This window comes from Conger conger, chromosome 10, assembly GCF_963514075.1.
Source record: "Conger conger chromosome 10, fConCon1.1, whole genome shotgun sequence".
In the NCBI taxonomy this organism is placed as follows: Eukaryota; Metazoa; Chordata; class Actinopteri; order Anguilliformes; family Congridae; genus Conger; species Conger conger.
Window position 1 is genome coordinate 40402791 of NC_083769.1, and position 19376 is coordinate 40422166.

General features: G+C 43.1%; 1 protein-coding gene across 1 annotated transcript in view; it reads right to left on the minus strand.

Annotated features, from left to right (window-relative positions):
• LOC133138664 (arginine-glutamic acid dipeptide repeats protein-like) overlaps positions 1-13391 on the minus strand; it is a 184190-nt gene extending 170799 nt beyond the window's left edge. The window contains exon 1 of the mRNA XM_061257599.1: positions 13305-13391. The gene's annotated coding sequence lies outside the window, so the exon portion shown is untranslated. The remainder of the gene's footprint in view (positions 1-13304) is intronic.
• Positions 13392-19376: the final 5985 nt, after the last annotated feature.

Here is a 19376-nt window from a genome sequence, read left to right on the forward strand (position 1 = left end):
TTATCTCTCTCTCTCTCTACACTCTCCTTGTCTCTCTCTACTTTTTCTCTAGCTTGCTCACTCTAGCTCTCACTCTCTCACTCTCTCCCTCTCTACTCTCTCTCACTCTCTCCCTCCCTCACTCTAGCTCTCCCTCTCTCTCTCTACTCTCTCTCTCTAGCTCTCCCTCTCCCCCTCTCTCTCTCTCTCTGACAGCTCACTATTCCCACGGCAGCAGCAGGTATTAAATTGGAAGCCCCGCAGAGGCTAATATCACACATGTCCGATGACCTCATTGTCAGGCTACAGGGAGCTGGAGAGGGCGCAGAGAGACTCCACTGCAGCTCAGCCTGTTTTATCATTTAGACCAGGCTAGTGCAGGAGTGCCTGGTGTAGTGTAAGAGTGAGGGAACTGGGATTGTAACATGGCAGGTTTGTTTTCCACGTAGGACACTACTGTGTACCCTTGAGCATGGGACTTCACATGCACTGCTTCAGTATACTATATCCGTATACTATATCCAGCCATACTGCCCAAGTAGGGGGCAATGTGGGTGAGGGTTCCTTAAGGTGTGACATCACAACTATGTGATTAGAATGTCCTTAACTGAACATTCTAATGCTGATGTCACAATCACCGCCATTCCACAAAACATTCCAAAAAACCAGCTCCGCGGAGGGTTAAACTAGGAAAGCACACCTAATGACCCAGCCAAGCTGCCACTCAATACCATAACCTGCATCAGACTGGAGCCACAGAGCTCTGGTGTCATCGGGAATGCCTGTCCAACCTTGTTCAGTACCTGAGCTAATAGGACGCTCACGGTCACCCTGCGCTTTTCACGTGTATCACCGTGTCATTTTGAAATGGACAGAGCTCTGGGAAGACATGGGAGAGATGTGGTCTCTGCGGCTCTGTTCAAACCTCACAGAGACCCATGCAGCTGAGGTCAACCTTTTCCAATAAGCTATTCCTACACTTCAATGGATTAGACATATTGTCCAGTTCTACAGACAAGCTCACATTTCCACACAAAGACCAGGTTGAGCAACGGCGTCATTGAAACACAAGACGGTATCACGAGAAAAAGAGCACCAAACAAAAGAAATGTAAATGACACTTTGTGTGTCTTAATTATTGATCGGACTCCCAGCGAAACAAATCAATTACGTACACTTTATGTCTCAACCGCCCAGCATCAAAGCAGCCCCTAACCATTTCTGGGCATTGATTTTCATTTATCTTTCTTTTGGGTTTGTCAGGAAGCAATCAGAATAATCGTGCAGTCAAATGGATTTTACTTAATGGACAGTTGATCAGGGTTTTTATTGTTAGGGATTCAGTAAAAGTCAAATGAAATAAATTAAATTGGCCAGATTTATTTTTATGTAAAAACATTATTTTAGCCTCCTGAGACCCTTGCGTTCTTAAACGAGGACATTCGATTTTGGTGCCCCTGATATATACACAGTATTTCTCTCATCATAAGGGACATTCATTTAAAACGAAATCAAATATACGTTTTGAAAATATTTTCACTCCATGACAATATTTTTGTCGTCCATGACACTTGCATTATGTCACTAAAATACCCAAAATACTTCTTTCTTTTTTTAATAAAAAAAAAAAAAGGTTCATTATTATGATTGTGCAATACCCTGAAACATCACAGCTGTCTACTGAAGGGGTTCAGATAGGCAGGTAACACACATGCACCGCAGAATGCTAATGGTTGAACCAAGTGCTCCACACATCCACAGAACCACAAACAACTGTACACTGCAGGCACTAAGGGACTGGTTTGTATGTCTTTCCCCCCCCCCCCCCCCCCGTTTGATTATGCAGGCGTCTTACTGAAAACGCCGCGCCTGAAACAAGGAGAGCAGGGCAGTTACGGTCCCATATCCGCATAATCCCAGGGTACTTTCCAACGCCCGCATGTGCTTCCTTTTACATTCAAATCCCCTCTCTCCCAGGGCAGACTCCCGTAGCACCGTTCTGCGTGATCCAGAATGACATCTTGCAGCAATCTGGGAAAAGTGCTCACCATTCACACGGAGCCGTTTCCAGACTCCGCCAAAGCATACCGCCACAACATCTCTAACAAAAGCACGTCTGGACATACTTTACACTTCAATAACGGCAGGGATAATGACATCACTTCCTGTTGGAAATAAACAGAAATAAAGCCTAGGGAGGGCGACCAATCTGAATACCAACAGGGACCCTCTAATGTTTTTCAGGGCCATTCCTACCCCACTGAAAACAAGCCTGGCTGGAGCTGCCCCCTGGCTGAACAAACTCTCACACACGCATGTGAACAAAGGCAAGCTCTCCTTTATTATAACAGACCTAAAGACCCACAGACGCATACGCAGTCTCCCAGTCACACCATGTTTAATCCTTTCAGGTGTAAGATCACACATCTGTGATGAGAATTTTCTTAACTGAACATTCACAACTGAACATTCTTAACAGAAGATTCTAATGCTGATGTAACAATCACCACCAGTGACTGAAAGGCATTCTAGAACACAGACTAGAATTTTGATGAAACGCAGGAATTTTGATGAAAAAAAAAAACAAGAACATTCCAGGAAACCTGCTCTTTGAAGGGTTAAAGGCAGTGGAGACATAAATGAACTGAGCAAAAGGTCTGCTGAGGAACCCGACCCATCCCAGACACAGTGCATGCCCTGTTAGTGATTACGGAGCCCAGGGATAGTGTCAGAAGTGTGCAGCTGTTTCAGTGCTTTTTCACCAAGCGTAACCTGAGGACGTAGCGTAACAAAGAACCGTAAGACCCCGTGAAAGTGCAGAAATCTCCAGTCAGGTCCATCAGTTGCCAAGCAGAGTAATCACGAAACCGCCGGCTCATTAATTCAGCAACGCGGCAGAATTACGGACGGCGAGCAGGACAAACAGCTGTTGCTAAGCAAAAAGGAAGCGATTCACTCCACTTTTCTTCAGCCGTTTTACACACATTAAACAGGACATTACTCTGGACATTACTCTAGACATTACTCGGGACATTACTCGGGACATTACTCGGGACAGTACTCTGGACAGTACTCTGGACAGTACTCTGGACAGTACTCTGGACAGTACTCTGGACAGAATGGCACCTCCGCCAGCAAACAGCCTGACACAGCGCACACCAGCACCTCACTGTGACACGACAAAGAGCGCCGCACAAGGCAAAACAGCGTTAGTGTCTGCACTAACTAAGTTTCCACGCACTCCAGGGATACGATTTCAGACGACACGCACGGCAGCTATTCTCAATGGGACCAACCTCTCAGTGACAAAGGGAAGAGAGGGAAAAAAAACACAAGGCCGTCCGTTTCCACCAGCGGACCCTCTTCGCATCGGTTCCGGTGTCCTAAAACAACACAGATGCGAGAGCCTCCGCTGCAGCCCGCGCCGTTGTCTTGGCGCTCGTAAGTGGAAAAACATCTTTGGAGAGACGGCGAGAGAGATCCGCGCGGTCACGGGCGCGGCGGCTAGCGGGCGCTGACATATCGATACGCTTAATGAGCTCGCTGCTCCTCAACACCCATCGATAGCGCTTTGATGAAAAATAACATTGGGCCACAATGTCCACGCTATTAGCTTCTAATGTGACAGGGTGAGCCATATTGATTTCAATCAAGCGCTGAAAATTAAAAACACTTTGAAGGCCACAAACAGGAGAGCGTTTACTGGGGGGGGGAAAACCTAACGCGATACACCGTCATCGAAACGTTTGGTGTCAAAGAAGCAGGACACAAGATGTAGAGAAAATGCATTTTCCACAGTCCTTATCCTCGCTACCTCCCGACACACAGAAACAAGCAGGCGGTATCCTCATCAATTCAGCCACTGTTAGCCCCCTTCTACCCACTAATTACAGCTGGAGTCCTGGATGAAATCGTACCTGTGTGCAGCAGGTAAACCCCTGAGGGGACCGAGCTCGCCTCCCACAACCCCCCCGGCTGCACCCTATCAATTACCCGCTGGCCGCGCTGCACAATAACATGGGGTAAACTCCGCCTAATGGAGGCAGGGAGAGAGAGAGAGAGAGCCCACACTCGCCCGAGGTGATGGACAACATCTGAGAAAGAGCTCGTTCTCCAGGAAACTCGCGAAACAAAGAAACCCCAAACTATTATTAAAATTCATCTCTGCCATTTTCAGAGCCGCCAGGCCCGAGAGCGGAGGCATCCGCGGCGCTTCTCGTCCGACGCGAGACACCGCGGTCCTACGTTCCACAGCCGGCTGTGTGGCGGACATTTCGCCTCATCGTCTCAGCCAAAGCTGAGGGCCACAGCCGCACCAGTTGATAAAATAAGGGGGGCGATTGGGATCTGTTCCACCCCCCCAGTGGGGCGCAGACTGGGCTTGTTGTCTGTCGGAGGAGAGTGTGGTTCAGATGGTCTGTTCTCAGAGAGTGTGTGGTTCAGAAGGTCTGTTTTTAAGAGAGTGTGGTTCAGAAGGTCTGTTCTCAGAGAGCGTGGTTCAGAAGGTCTGTTCTCAGAGTGTGTGGTTCAGAAGGTCTGTTTTTAAGAGAGTGTGGTTCAGAAGGTCTGTTCTCAGAGAGTGTGGTTCAGAGGGTCTGTTCACAGAGAGTGTGGTTCAGATGGTCTGTTCTCAGAGAGTGTGGTTCAGAAGGTCGGTTCACAGAGAGTGTGGTTCAGAAGGTCTGTTCTCAGAGAGTGTGGTTCAGAAGGTCTGTTCTCAGAGAGTGTGTGGTTCAGATGGTCTGTTCACAGAGACTGTGGTTCAGACGGTCTGAGTGCGGTTCAGGGAGGAGATTTTGGGGTGTCTGTGAGCCACCGAACGCTCCTGTCCTTATGCTGAGGCCCAGGCTGGCAGCCAGAGAGAATACAGCCACACGCACGGGATCTGCCTTCAGCTCCACTAACACCTGAGAGGAAACAACCTCCATTTAATGCCCCTTACTTACAGCTCTCCCACTCTCCACTCCACTCCTCTCTCTCCCACTCCCCGCTCCACTCTCCCACTCCTCTCTCCCACTCTCCCACTCCACTCTCCCACTCCTCTCTCCCACTCCCCGCTCCTCTCTCCCACTCCCACTCCTCTCTCCCACTAACCACTCCACTCCTCTCTCTCCCACTCCCCGCTCCTCTCTCCCACTCCCCGCTCCTCTCTCCCACTCCCCGCTCCTCTCTCCCACTCCCACTCCCACTCCTCTCCCACTCCCTGCTCCTCTCTCCCACTCCCCGCTCCTCTCTCCCTGCTCCTCTCTCCCACTCCCCACTCCTCTCTCTCCCACTCCCTGCTCCTCTCTCCCACTCCCTGCTCCTCTCTCCCACTCCCTGCTCCTCTCTCCCACTCCCTGCTCCTCTCTCCCACTCCTCTCTCTCCCACTCCCTGTTCCTCTCTCCCACTCCCCACTCCTCTCTCTCCCACTCCCCACTCCTCTCTCTCCCACTCCCTGCTCCTCTCTCTCCCACTCCCTGCTCCTCTCTCCGACTCCCCACTCCTCTCTCCCACTCCCCGCTCCTCTCTCCCTGCCCCTCTCCCCACTCCTCTCTCCCACTCCCTGCTCCTCTCTCCCACTCCCTGCTCCTCTCTCCTGCTCCTCTCTCCCACTGCCCACTCCTCTCTCCCGCTCCTCTCTCCCACTCCCTGCTCCTCTCTCCCACTCCCTGCTCCTCTCTCCTCTCTCCCACTCCCACTCCCACTCCCTGCTCCTCTCTCCTCTCTCCTCTCTTACACGTCCTGCAGCTGCCACTCCCGGTCGCTCCCTTTGACGGATCTGTTTACAAACCGCTCCGCTTTACACCCTGAGCTTATCGCTGGGGTCCCTGGCTGTGTAGCGTTACGGGGAGGGGTACATTTAGGGAAGCTTCGCTCGTTACGGGCCCCGTACAGGCCTGCACGGCAGGCAGGGGCCACTCCACAGGAGGGCACCTAACCTCCGCTCCTTCAGAAAAAACACACATCACAGAACAGAATGCACAGTGCATGAGCGGTGTGTCATAAATATTACAATGATCACAAAAGCAGAAGTACAAAGCAGATTTGTATTTCCTGCTTTTCCCAATGTAAATAGTGCTGGAGGGCTTGGAAATGCAGCAGTTCTCTCCGGCTCATGTGAAAGGATAATGTAAAAGGATGGCATTGTGTTCACAAAGGATGCTGTCAAACCCATTAAAAATCAACCCAGGTAGGTTATTCAAGGTGCTCTTTGTGAGAAATATAAAATAATTCAGCAAATGAAAAATTCCTCAAAAGATTCCTTTCAATAGAGACGTCAGAGGTAACGCTGAAGAGGGAAATATTGAGCTCATGAGTGCACGGGCGTATAAAAGACACAAGGAGAAAAAATAAAAAGTGCTCACTTCACATTTAATTATGGAGCAGCCTCTGTTTAATGCACTCCTCGGTGGGCTTGGATGTGAAAGCCATCACATTTTCATTTTCAGCATGATTTACAGCCTCGTATACTCCTGAACACCACTTAAAATAAACTCCCCCTGCCCCTCAGTCACTGCCTCAACAACTCATATTTTACATATAATCTTTCATAACCCGCCCCCACCCAAACCCCACCACCTCCACCCACCACATACTGGCAGAAACAGAAACACACAGACGCACACACAGACGCACACACATGTACACATGTACACACTTGACAGACGTACGGACGCACCCACAGGCAGACACGGCTACTTTTAAAATATCTAGCTTAAAAAGAAGCACAACTTAAAAACACTTGTTTGGAGATGGGTTTTTATAATTTGCATAACATGACAAAGGACCTTTCATAATATTTCTCAACAGCTAAACGAAATCCCTATATGAAGAACATCCCCATAACCACAGGCACAAAACATGCAAAAGGAAAACAAACAATCCTTTTTTAATGTAATACAGAAGGGGAAGCTGTAATTAGGTTACTCATGGCATATTTTTACCCGCACTGAGGGCGTGCACAGGGGTTGTGCTCATCTCCTGAGTATACGGACATTATGCACGGTTATCACATGAAGGAGAAATGTACACGCTCAACAAACAGCAAACTTGAAAGAAAGACATTGTTATCGACAGTCTTTCTGACACAGCCCTGACAACCAACAGGATTGGAGGGAACTTCAAGGGCATTTGTTTGCAGGGGATGGGGCAGGACCTGAGACGCTAATTCTAATTAGCGCACACACACCTGTGAATATGTATACGGAATCAGCAGCTCCCAGACAAACTATCGAAACAACAACAGCAAAGGCCAATGTCACATCAGTCTTACTCTCGGGGAAAAAATAATGTACGAATAAATAATATGGCGCTGGGAAATTAAAATACGTTGGCTAAATAAAACATACTCTATGGTCCAAAGATTATTTCAAGTTATTGCATAGTGCTGAATGATTTGACCCACAGAACAATCTGCCGCACTTTCCCACAGATTTCACAGCAGAAGAACTATGTCTACGCATGATGCGAATAGCAACTGCCGTACAACAACGGTTTTATTTGACGATATTACGGTCAAAGAGAAAGAACAACAAACAAACAAACTCAAACTCGACAGCAGGCATCTCGGTCTGTTTGGCAATGACGACCTCTAACCGAATGGAAGCCAGATTTAAGTGGCCAATTTTCTGTAATGGCTGGAAAAATAATGCATATGTGTGTACCTATTTCTTAGAAAACAAGAAACAAGATTATTTAAAGTGGAAATGATGTAAGATATCTATGTGCTGTGTTTAGATCCTTGTGTGCTCTGTGAAAGATTCTCTTAAATGTTGAGATAGGAGCACATTTGGACATCCTGTCTGACTGCTACACTACTTCCCGTTTTGGCTAATCATGAGGCATTCAAACCCACCAAACCAAAGCATTGGTCTTCCTCATATCTTTAGCATAACTGGCTTAAAGACTCACTTTCAGAAGCAAGCACTTTCAGAGATATAACATGCCCTGAACAATTTAATAATGTATTCACCGGACACATTTGCATACAGACATACGCATGGAAGACATGCATTAGTCATCCTACTTGTCGACATAATTGCTCAGTGCATTTACAGAAAGTGGTTGTTTTCATTCATGTGCTAAATGTACGTATTTAGTGAATATTTATGATTTTTCGGTCATTACATTTTATTGTGGCAGACCAAGAACATGAGATGGTTTGCTGCCATCAGTGATGTCAAGTGATATAAAGCAGACTCGAACAATCTTTAGACTATGCAAAATATTGATTGCGGAATCCGCAAAAAGGCCCACCGCGTGGATGATTTTTCTAACAGCCTTAAGAGAAAGTCTCACTGAATGAGTGTTTGATGGGAGACTTCCGGCCTGTGTTCAGAGGCAGGGCAGCCGAGGTCTGGGGCTCTCAATCACACCTCAGCAGGGGTCTGACCCAGCAGTGTAATGACAATCCTCTCCCAAAAACCCACAGCTTATTACACTTACCCCGGGAATAGCAGCTCCCTGGAGGCTTTGTGAAACAGTTAGGGCCAAACATTCGTGTAACATTACTTTTCTTCACATCACAAACATATGCTCACATCCACCATATTTATGTGAACTAGACAAATGAAGATTCTTGAAGTCTACATCTGGAGTGAAGATATAGGCCTGCTGACAGGGTAAAAGTTTCATCATCGTTTTGCGAACACCGAGTGCATCATATAAAGACATCAGCAGGATTTTCCTCTTCAAAAATATGTGTAAACAGATGAGTCCTGCAGAGACAGAAATCTGCCTCAAATGAGCCCAGGGCAGGTCAGGGCTGCTCGTACAGGATGTGTAGCCTGCATCCTTTAAAAGGATTAAACAGATTTCACCCAACTGATCTCTGTATCAAATTTAACATAAAAAGAATGCTACAACAAGAGGAAATTATGAGAAAACTTCAGGATTAGCCATTTTTTTTTGTTGATTAATTAACACACCTGTTAAGGAAGCAAAATAAAATACGATTATAGGAATACAATATTGCTTCACAATCCTTGTAGATAATTCTCTCAAGGCATGCACATAAGTCCATGGTGCTACCTCCTAGGCAAATTTTGCCACAGTGTGAAGAGAAACATGTTCAGAACGTGCCTTTCACTGAGGACAGATTCTGCTAAAGGAAGACCTGAAAACACCTTTAAACCACGGTGTAGAGCCTAGGCTAAAACATCACTGAAACAACAAGTGGGCTTCAGTGCGTCTCTAAAAGCCTGTTGAACTGCATTAGAAGATCGTCTGTACGGCAGTAAATCAGAAAAGACAAGCTGTAAAAACACACTGCGGAAACATAAGCGCAAGACCTAAAAATGTAAAAACGCGGAGAATCTGTAGAGCGCCGTTAACTGCCGGGCCCGATTCCACCGCACAATTCAGACGCGGCTTTTCGCTCGTACCCATTAAGAACATTGTCATGCCTGCGGGCGGACTGTGAATGATGGCTAATGGAGGCTGGCTACAGCACACGACATCCTCTCTCTCTCTCCCTCTCATATCTGAGGAGAACCACCAGCGCTTCTGATGGGATAACGGCGCTGGGCACAACAACCTCGCACAGCTCACTGTGACACACCATTATAAAAACTCAGTCACACAAAAGCCCTTTACATTAAACGGAAAAGGGGAACGTGCCACACAATCCATCAGATAGTAAGGAGGTGACATTTAGACAATAACGGTTGACTGCGAGAACAGCGTGAAAAACGCAGCAGCATTAGAATAGACCATTTGCACACACCACACTGTGTCAACAACCAAACAAAAACAACCATCCAGATCCACTTATTAACCCTTTACTCATTTCTCTCATGCAATGTGCACCTAGTAGCTATGCGCAATTACATGAGACATGTTCTACTGAAGAGGTACATGCACCGGAATGTGCTCATAGCATTTCTATTACTATTATGTGGCCCACGTTTTGCGGCAGAGCATTGAACAAACACACACCTCAATATTCTGCCACAGCATGACTTAACAGAACACCAATCAATCAAATCAGGAGAACATGTTTTGCAAATACACGTTTGAACATTAGAACGCAAAATCAAACAAGGTTACATCATTCTAAAATCAAATGTGTGCTACAATAAGTATGAACACAACAATTATATCAGGTTCAGTTCTTCATGTTGTCAATATTTGAGCGTTGGCCAATACCTAGATTTGAACTGTCTAGACCACACATGCTAAAAATTAGTCACACATAATGCATCTCTCTGTATTCTTATCAGTGAGAGTACACAGACTTGATCCAGTCTTTGTACCATTGGCCGAAAGGCACTCTGCTCTTGATAAGCAGGGCTCGCTGGTCCCCTGCTTGTGTGTCCTGCCTCCCTCTTCACTCCAGATTCAGCTGCTGAAGTCACCTCATCACCTCTGCCCAATCAGCTCTCTGACTAATGAGGTGGTGTAGTGCTTATCCCAGATACTCACTTCAGCAAATCATACTGAGCACTGCATGGTCAATTTACCACACCGGTGCCAGAATCCATACCACAGGTTTTTATAGACTCTCTTTTTACAGTAGAAACAGCCACAGGCCAGCACAGAGTGACATGTTCATTGAAATGTCACACAAATTGTCTTTTTTTACACAACTACAATATCTAAAAATCAAAAGGCAGTATATTATGGTCATCAAATATTTTTGTTGCCTGGGTGTAGAAATGTATATTTTCAGTCAGCCAACAGAAATAATGCAGGTGATTTCCCCTGAACTATACATGTCCAGGCACCTTTAAACAAGGAAACGCAGGTGATTCATCCATATCTTCCTTCTCCCAGTAATGTGAACAATACCAAAGGACAACAGCAGATCGGTAATCAAATAGCATGCCTTTATATCCTTATTTCAGGGTCAACTGCTTACATTTTATTTTCAGGTTGAATCGTTTGAAAATAAGTCAGAACTTCACTGCTTTCCTGTGATTACATCGCCTATATAAACAATTACAGGAAAACGATGTGGAAATTGAAGGAAACCAGCTGTCAGAAGTAAACATTTTCCCCTAAACTGCCCATGTTATTAGACTCATGTGCCCCTATGTTAAACACTTGGGAAGCCCCTGTGACCGCAGTGACTGAAAGCATCCACACAACATCTTGTGGAATGGTGCAGTGCCCACTCCAGACAGACACTGATGTGATCAGGCAGGCGTTCTCTCACATGGAGCCCATTTCCTGGGCATGTGCATACAATTAATAAGGGGCAGGACTTCCTGCAGCGGCAAATAATCACAGCACAGTAAAGGGACCAGTGTTGATTTAACTCCTTTAAGGCAAGGCTATATAAGGGCAAAAAAAGATCAAATATATTCTGCCAGAATAAAATCTGTTTTATCACTGACCGTTTTACCATGTACAAAGTTCCCATCAACTTTATTATCCTCAAACAGTTTTAGTATTTACCCACTTTTCTGAAGCAGAAACCACCCCGCGATGTCTATTGTCTAAGCTATGCATTTCTTATCGGGACAATTTTCAACTACAGTACATAGCCTTGCCCAAGCCCAGCATTGCAAGGGTGGATCTTCACAGGTTCTCTCTGCTAGTGTAAATAATAGGGCTTCGTGTTAATACATTGAACAAAGCGTGTAGAATTCAAACTCGGTGCACTTTAATGTCAAATACCATGTTACTGTGAATTACTTCAACCGGTTATAAAAGACAACGGACTGTCCAATCATAGTAGACACGTTCTCACACACCGTGCATTGATCAATCGCGGCATTACTGTAATTTGAATAATATATTCTAAAAATGGAGGGCATTAAAATGCGTTTTTTTCTGTGCGGTGTGGATTAACGTGAGTCGGACCTTCCGCATAAGGACGGAAGAACAAAGGTGCAATGTATCCATGAATGCAGCACGTTTAAATAACATAATCGCGTTGATAAGCCACAATGGTCAACCAAATAAGCAACACAGCGTGTGACTGTGGCTGGGGTTATGGGAAGTGCATGAAGCCATTCATAACGTTACACTCTGGCTAAACACAACGCAGTTTTGTTCAGACATCTCCCAGGCGGTTGCTTAGGGCGATTGTCTAACGTTACCACCATTCCGGAAAAAAAATATTTAATTAGCTAACATAGCTAGCTACTTTATCTACATGTCCAATGCGGAACCACATTCAGAAAGCTATTTCTTAAGTTAGTTAACGTTGCAATATTAGAAGTATTCTGCTAAGAAAACTAGCAAGCTATAAAATAACGAAACTGATAGATAGATTTTTAAGAACACTTCATCAACTGTAATCTCCTGTCTAGACTCATTACACTGATATCTATGACGAGCTGTAGCTCGCCAGCTTGCTAGCCAGTCAAATAAAAGCTAATGTCATTTCAATTCGAAATAGAATCTGGCGTTTCGTGGCACAAATATTACCTAGATAAATTGTCCTTAATAATACCCTAAAAAAACTAGTAAGGTTTTCAGTGAATAACTAGTTGCCTAACAGCCCACTGTGAAACAAGAAGGCTTCCAAGCCAACGGTACATGTCCAGGTCAGGTTAGTTATCAATTGTTATCAGAGGAGGCTTGTTATTAAAATGTACATTCTCAACAAATGACATAGAGCTAGCGATAACGTTAGCTTGCGTTAGTTTCTCGTTAGATGAGCTTAATTCTTAGCTAATTCGTTACACTTAATGTTGCTGTTGTATGATACTGTTAATCATAAGGAAGAAAATCTTCTTTTTAAAAAACGTGGTAGCTAGCAAGCTATCCATCAACACCATGCAAGAACCAACAAAACCAAGTAGTAGTCTAGCCAATTAACGTTAACAGTTACCTTGTTAAATTAACTAGACTACGTTATAGCTATGTAGATGACTAACGGTAATTAATTAACTAGCTCGCAACCCACCTATAGCGGCCGAAATTGGACACGAAGGGACATGCTATTGCATTTTTATTCCAAGATTTTATTAAGCCAACGTTAAATAATAAAGGTAACATACCTGGCTAACTAGCTAACGTTAGCTGATAAACCATCTATAATAGTTTCTCAATGGTCCATGGTGAACTGACGTTAACTGTACTAACCTTAGCAGGCGAAATAAGTTGACCACTCGTAAGCACCACTATAGCTAGTTGAAAGCTAGCTAGCTAGATAACTATCGCCAGCTAGCGAGCTATATGGCTGTCTTATTTGATGTATAGCTAGCTAATTAGCTTGCTAATATTAACCAACGTTAGCTAGATGGCTAGCCAACATAGTATTTAACTGAAGGCCCTTGTCTTGACATTCGCGATTGACTGCCACATTAAAACAACCAATACTTTACAATAACAGTGTTCCCAAACATCAATTGTGCGCACAGTGACTCTTCATGGTGCCATTTCAACTTACCTTTTTATCTTGTTCTACAACATCAATGTTTTTGTTTGAGATCTGGCTGCAACAACAAAACAGGAGGCAGTGGTATCTTTAGTGTTGGGAAAGTGGGAAGCTACCACTTCTGTGTTTTCTATAAACGTAAGCGGTCGGTCTTGATCATTCTTGTCCCTGTCATAAATATTTATGGTTCAGAATAAAGTGTGAGTAAATATCAATGTTGGGAATTTTCGCTCCCTCTTCAGTCAGAGAAAGACACTTCCAGCTTGAGACCTCCTTCCTGCGAAGGGAATGGTGTAAAAGAAAAAGGTTCATCCCTCCTTCCAGTGTTAGACACTGTGATAGGCTACTTTGATGTTTTTGGCACAATACCAACCAATAAGAATTAACAATTAGTGATTTAAAAGCGAGAGTGGCTAGACAGAGCGTGTCCGTAATGACTTGAACAGACAGGTAGTGAATGTTAACGCCAGCGATATTGATTGTAGCAAGTCGTATTGCTCCTGACATAAATCATTCGAATGTTTAGAGAACTTTACCTCACAACGCAAGACGATTTTACAGTACTGCTAGCGAGAACATATCTGCTAAGTTAAAATGATTTTTTTGTTAATTGTCCATTATATCTAGTCTTTGTACGGAACTAAATATGTGAGACGCGTTTGGAAGAGGAACATGAGCTACTTTGCGGTTTCATTACAAGCTTATGTTTGGGTTTAGCATGAACAACCTTATGAATCATTTTTAAAAGTTTTACAATTAGCCCATGTCCTACATTATTTAAGACGTATAAAACCCAATTGGAAGCAAAACTGTTCTTTTATAACTTCTTGACTTTTTTTATCTTTATTTGAACTGTTCTCAAGTGATATGCTTCTATTTGGTTATGTTCATTATTATTCAATGCTTCTGCAAATTATTCTGTAAACAAACATTCCATCTGCTTAGCACAGTTGACCTGCTTTGGTAGTGCCATTAGGGGAGAGCCATCACTTGTCCATGCATAAATACATTTTTGATTAACCTTTTACTGTTGTACATGTTTACCTTTAGCTCAAGACCTGTTCCCCCCCTCGATAAAAAGTGACACAAAAATAGCACAATTTGTAACACTTTAACATACAATTCATCAATTACAATGTCTCAATAACAGATTAATCAGAATGTTATCGTGCTGACTGCTTATGGCACTGTAGGTATATTTGGATTATATGGATCTCTGATGCCACTGACAGAATATAGACATGTAAGCCTACTTATGCAAACACACTCTGCATGTCATTGGCAAGAATGTGAGCTACAGTTGACAGCTGGTGATCCCGCGTGATGTTTTGCGATTGAAAAGTGTCTTGTCTGCTCATTATGTGCAGAGAGGTCTGAGCAGTGCTGAAAAATGAGCTGTAAAATCCCAGCTACAGCCTGTTCAAGTTTCTGTTTTTACTTCCAAATTTCAGCATTTTTACTGTGCATGTACCACGTGTGTCGTACATTAGGCACTTACCGGCGTGTATCACTTCAGAGTGAACGCTGGTCTAAATGTACAATGACCGTTTGTCCTGTAGTTACATGACCAGAGCGCCACATATTTCAATGAAAGCTATGTAGAGGGATGAGTGTTTCTCATGCAAATTATCTACATTTGATTTTAACAGACAAAATATTTTTTAATGGTAGGTTCAACTTGGGGGTTGCATTTGTGAGCTTGCGTTGGCTACTTGGCACAATATTGTAGTGTATGTTCTGTAAATATGGGGACTATTTTGTTCTGTGGTGTAGAGAGATTGAGGAAATGATAAACTGAAAGGCTGCAGCAGCGTTTCTGGAAAGGGTGGAAACGTAGCTGAAAAATGGTTTGTTGATGAGGTGTCATGATCAGAGGTGGCTGTTTTTTTCCCCTCCCACTATGATTAAGGTGTCTGGAGACCTGCTCAAAGGATATTGTTTTGGTAAAGGATGACTTGTTATTTCATTGCAGGATGACAGGATGGATGAATAGTGAAAATAAAAAGAGATTCTCGGGTGTTCTCGCTGAGGGTAAAGAAACGCCGCAGAAACAAATGAAAAGGAGAAAGGAAATCCACAAAGGTTTTGTAATTTGAGTGAAAACAATGGGAACAGGTAGATCGTTAATAAAGGGTTTTCTGCACCCAAAGGACTCAATGCACTACCTTCTCCGTGGCTTAAAACAATAGACGTTTAATAGGTATTCTGCAAACATAATGCCTTCATCACTCTTGCCAACACCAAGCAGATGGCCCCAGTCTCATTTCCATTGCAAAGGTACCTTGTCTTGGCAGCTGTTCCAAAACTACATTTGTAGTCTCCTTTACCCAGTGAATGCAATAACAAGTGGTACTAAGCCAATTACAATAAATATGCTATTATGATATTCATTATTTTTTGTTATTATCATACATTAAAGTGCTATAGAGCCCTCTGGAATTATATGAAAGCTAATTGTGTATCAGGGTTAGGTCTGCAAAGCAGAATGTTTTTTTTTCTCCTCCTTGTGTCACTGTTATATCACTGTAATTCCCCATCTAGGGGTCTATGTTATTGCACAGACACATACAGATTACAGAATCATCTCTGTGTGTATTGATTCAAATTTCATTTTAAATGTACTTCAACTGCTGGTACTCCAAAAGCAAGCAAGGTAAATGGTTGGCATTTATATAGCACCTTTATCCAAAGCACTGTACAATTTATGCTTCTCATTCACCCATTCATACACACACTCACACACCAACGGCGATTGGCTGCCATGCAAGGCGCCGACCAGCTCATCAGGAGCATTTAGGGGTTAGGTGTCTTGCTCAGGGACACTTCGACACAGCCCAGGCAGGGGATCACACCGGCAACCCTCCGACTGCCAGACAACTGCTCTTACTGCCTGAGCCATGTTGCCCCTACAGATACTTGTGTAGGTGGAGTACCAGGATTCTTTTAACCGTCTCACAAAATGGATAAGTCACACAATATTAAGAATTAAAGTATCCAATAAAAGTATCCACTTTCTTCAACAGAAGATCAACTATTGTGAAAATATTACAGTACAGTGCATTTTGGGGTTTTTGTAATCTCAACGCATCTTAATTCAGGGCTTCTTTTTATTTTTATACAATGTATAATTTAGTGCCTATTTCTCATAAAAAATATTTTCTTGTATTTTTCACTCTTAAACACCTACACATGGGGACATTTACAGACAAAAACATGCAGTGGCTATTTGACATACTAGTACCTGGATGCAGGTCTAAATTATTATGTGAATATATCGATATTGATCTTTGTTACACACGTGTATATTAAGTATGTTATGAATATTTAATCTTACAGTGGTGATAGTGATATTGTTAGGATATGTAAACCAGAAACCAGATTTGCAAACCACCTGAAGATAAAAAATAAGTACTTCACACATTTTGGAAATATAAACTCAACATTTTTGGCTTCATTGATCCACTCTCGTCCATAAGCACTCTAGTCCACTCTGGGAACCCCTGCTGTAAAACAATATATTGGTAATTTCTAAATAGATTGGCTGATGTGGATATCAAAATAAATAGAGATACATTAATTAATCAATGCTTTGAAGATGAAAATACACAAAGTAGGCCTACCTTAAAGTGGGTTTTGGGATATTTAGGGGTACATTTTGTATAGAAGGTGTCTTAAAGAATAATACTTGCAGAACATATAATAAACACCAGAGGGCAGTAAGAGTGATTAGAACTAGATTTATTTTTCCAGAGAAATAAGGCAGAAAAGGTTACATCAACTTGAATATTTAATAAAGCTGACTGGGGGTGGTAATTAGATGTATTTTATTTTCATACATAATTTGCTAATTATGTACTGCCGTTGATATCTTGATAATGTAACCCGAGGAGTGTAATTAGTGTCATGAACCTAGTGTTCTAGTTTCTAGTCCTGCAACCTTCCTACATTTACAGGAAAATGTGTTCAATTGCCACGCTTTGGGACCGCTTCTATCAGTCATTCAAAAAATCTTAAACATTACCAAAAAAAAAAGTCAATTAAGAGAGGGAATTTCAAATGTAAAGTCAAAGCACACACAATCTCTGAAGCTAACCAAGCTCTGAGTTGGGGACATGGTGGGTGGGTTTTCCCAGCATATTGATTCCATCAGGTCTCCACAGACAGCGCCTCTGCTATTTCCAGCACAAAACCACGTTCTGCTTTTAATTATATAACTTAATCCAGTGTTCAGGTCGGAACAAAGCTCAGCACAATATGCCTGTTGAATGGTCACTCTCCATGAAGTTACGAGTGGTGTTTCTGGCTTGGCAAATTAATTTAGCCACACATCCAGCTTTCCTGTCAGAAACTGAATTGGAGAAATCTACACTCAGGGAGCACTTTATTAGGTATTTATGAGACTTATTTTTTCGACGAAAGTCTTCTGCTGCTGTAGATTTGACGCGTTGTGTGTTCAGAGATGCTCTTCTGCATACCACTGTTGTAATGAGTGGTTATTTGCGTTACTGTCACCTTCATGTCAGCTTTGACCAGTCAGGCCAGTCTATCTCCTCTCTCTAATGAACAGAACAACACATTTTGGCCCGCAGAACTGCTGCTCACTGGATGTTTTTCTTTTTTCCACACAATTCTTAGCAAACTCCTAGAAGACCAGCAGTTTCTGAGATACTCAAACCACCCTGTCTAGCATCAACAATCATACCACAGTCAAAGATCACATTTCTTCCCCATTCTGTCATTTAGTCTGAAGAACAGCTGAACCTTTTCACAATCGGCATTCTTTTATACATTTAGGTGCTGCCACATGATTGGCTGATTAAATATTGGTGTACAGGTCTACCTAATAAAGTAATAAAGTGGTCAATTCTAACCCTTGTATGTGCAATACATCATATCTATCACACTAAATGTAAGCATATGGATTACATAGAAAAATAATACATAGAAAAAGGTTAAGGCACACAAGTATTATAGATTACTCTAATCAATTCTAAAACACAAAAACAGCAGCACTGCATTCTGGACTAAAATCAAGGGATGTAGTGTGAGGCTATAACCACAAGATGGCGCCAGGGGATCTTGAAAGAATGTACTGAAGGGAGAGGGTGAACAGAGTGCATGAGTATAGATAAATATTTGCATCACCGATGTTGCAAGGGGTGCTAACTTGTAATCTAAGCCTTGCAGCATTCATATTAACCCAAGTTCATCCTTGGACAAAGGTTAATGGACACTAGCATTCATATAAATACGTCACCCAAAATAGTCTGATAAAAGCCGATAGATTACCTAATGTGACACTATTATGTTAAGACAGCGAACATAGATTACTTTCATTCTCTGTGAAATATAAATGAATGCGGATGAAACAGAGATTAAAATATATATATATATATATATATATATTTATATTTAAGTTGGTCTGTACTCAGTTTGGGAGTACAGGTCACAGAGTCCTCTGGCAGGTATAGGGTAAGGATGCAGTAATGTCTGTCTGCTCCTATTACACCAACACCCACAGCAGGTCATGCTACAGCTGCCTGACCGTTATTGAAGCAGCTCCTGACACAGGTAACATGAAGCGCCAGAATGGCTACCATTCCACTCTTATTTTCTCCTCATAGGATTTGTGGATGACTAGAAACTGCCCGGTCGATATTAATTCCCCTGCATTATTGCTTTTCAACGGGGAGAATTTAATTGCAAATAACACACTTGTAATGAGTAGAATTAAAAGGGATGCTCGCTAACAGAGAAAATGCATTCACAGTTAATCTAATAGATGTTTAATGTCTTCTCATCAGGCGCCAGGTGCGATTGTAATGACCAGTTTATAACTAACAGTTTAGACATTTTACATTCACAAATAGAAATGGGCTCATAATGGTAACTGAAAGAACAGTAATAGACAACATGAGGTGACCACTGTGCTGCCTAGGGCAGTGGCTCCAGACTCCCAGGGGTGATCTTTATAAAGGCGGAGCAGACTCCCCCATTTCCTTTGAAAACCTTCACATTGTAAAATGAATGCTGCAGTTCTTCAGCGTATAGATCCACAGAAACAAAGAGAGGTTTTGTTGTACA